This window comes from Cynara cardunculus, assembly GCF_001531365.2.
Source record: "Cynara cardunculus var. scolymus isolate 2C chromosome LG 13, CcrdV1, whole genome shotgun sequence".
Classification (NCBI taxonomy): Eukaryota; Viridiplantae; Streptophyta; class Magnoliopsida; order Asterales; family Asteraceae; genus Cynara; species Cynara cardunculus.
The window spans coordinates 22,797,849-22,800,039 of record NC_037540.1 but is presented as its reverse complement, the minus strand read 5'-3'; positions in this window follow the sequence as shown (position 1 = coordinate 22,800,039).

The window sequence follows — 2,191 nt, the reverse complement described above, 5'->3', positions numbered from 1 at the left end:
TGATTTTGCTTTTGTCACGAATAAGGGATTTATGAAGCGATTGTTAGAAAGAATGTGATAATCATGGTTTTTCATATAAAAAGCATGCATTAACTGGGCAAAAGTTGCAAAACAATAAGATGTCTGTCCATTTTGTTCATCCATACTGAAACATGTGTCATGTGTGACTCTCTCAACTTGTGTATATATAAAGCAAAATAACACGTATACATTTCTTGCTTTGAAAGGATGCAAGTCTCTAAACTTGGTTATGTCAAAATTCTGCTCCTGTATGTTGTCATTATATGTTTATAGAGACTACCATTTATATAAGAATTGGGAAAAAGAATTGTTGGATCTGCATAGGTCCCCTTCTGAGTCCCAAAACCAACAATAGTGGGTTTATTTTTTGCATCCAAAACACATGATTCTGTTATTCAGATCTTTTAATTGTATAGATTGATAACAGCATGATGTCAATCATCGGTTTAGCATAAGATTTCATAGTATTAGTAACCTCTGAGTACTTGGCCACCAGAAACAAAAAGAACTATGCATTTATGATATTGGTTATGTCAAAATTCTGCTCCTGYATGCTACTGTTTCTGCTATACCTTGGTACAATACAACTGTTGTTGCTTTTAAGTTGTCAAGTAGTAGATTGTTTTCTGCTGCTTATTATGTGAGAATTAGGTTGTAACTTAGTTAACGACAAAATGGTGGAAGCCATAAGCTTGCAGTCTATCGGTTTTGTTAGATATGCATCCATGCCCACCTCTAAGCATTTGGCTTCACCTGATGACATGGCATGGGCTGTCGAATATGCAACTCCGTTCCCATTTCTGCTCTTCGAATTGCTTTAGTCGCTTCGTAACCATCCATCTTTGGCATCTGTACTATATCTCACGCATACCATTCGTTAGGGTTTTTATGTTTATTGTCTTTAGCTTCAATGATGTCAGATTTTCCCTATTGGTTCATGAATTTGGTACCTTTTGAAATGGTAGAAGAGTAAACACTAATTATGGTTTTGTTAGCCAAAGTTTAACATTTTTCATCCAAACTTATGACATTYAATAGAGAATGATGTAGTATTAAACTATTTGTAACTTGGAATGGCAGTGGTTTCTGAAATGAATAGTAGATCTGTTTTATGATGAAGCAAAAAAGCAGATGCAGATAGATGAAGAATGTTGTTGGTGTTGTTGCAGATGAATGAATTGCAAAGTGAGCTAAAACTTGCAAGATGCGTGATTGGTGAAAAAGAAAGTGAAATGGAGCGTGTAAATATGACCAACAATCAGGTATATTTGGTAAAAAATGTATTTAGATGAAATGATGATGGTAATGGTAATGGTAATGGTAATGGTAATGGTAATGGTAATGGTAATGGTATGTGTAGTATGTGGAGGAGAATGAAAGGGTGCGAGGAATCGATAGTTGATCATTTCTAATGAATGCTCCTGCTTGTCTGCGCCTGGCAGTGATAGTAGTTTACAGTTTCATACGAAATCAGTGCTCGTGTGCTCATAAAACTTGCAATAATCTACAGTTGTATTAGAAACTCTTATTSCATATAGATTATAGACCAATAACATGGCATTTGCACATGACAGGACTGAGTTCATTCTCAGTGCGCCTTTTCATTGAAAAACTTTTACATTCCTTCTGAAAAAGTAGAGGTTCACCTTTTATGTACTTGATTGAGTTGGTTTTTCGACTTCAAGCATATTAGGAAGGATGTATATTGTAYTAGTATTCCTATATAAGGTTTGATTTTGTACAATGACATGAAGATTGAGAGACAGGCCTTAACTTAGTGTTGTATTTTTGTTTRAAGCAGTGATATATATTTTATTGGAGGTTTTGGGACAGTTGCTTGGGTTAATGTAAAGGAATACGAGGCTCTTCGACCTGACAAGATTGCTGTGGATGGAGGTGAGCAGAACCTGAAGGTGAGTTTTTGGTTTGGTTTGGTTTGGTTGATCTCAAAGCCCCTGAAAGAGCTGTTATCACTGGAAACAGAGGTTGATGATGCGGCACTCATATCAATAGACAGYAAGGGAACAGATGTTAKAGTGCGTCAAGGGGCACAGGTAAGTAAAGTAGTGAAGTTTTGTTTTTTGTTTTAAAGCTAATAGGTGTAATATGTATGTATGTACGTTTGTGGCAGTTTAACATACAGAGGTTAGCATTCGAAGAAGGTCATGAG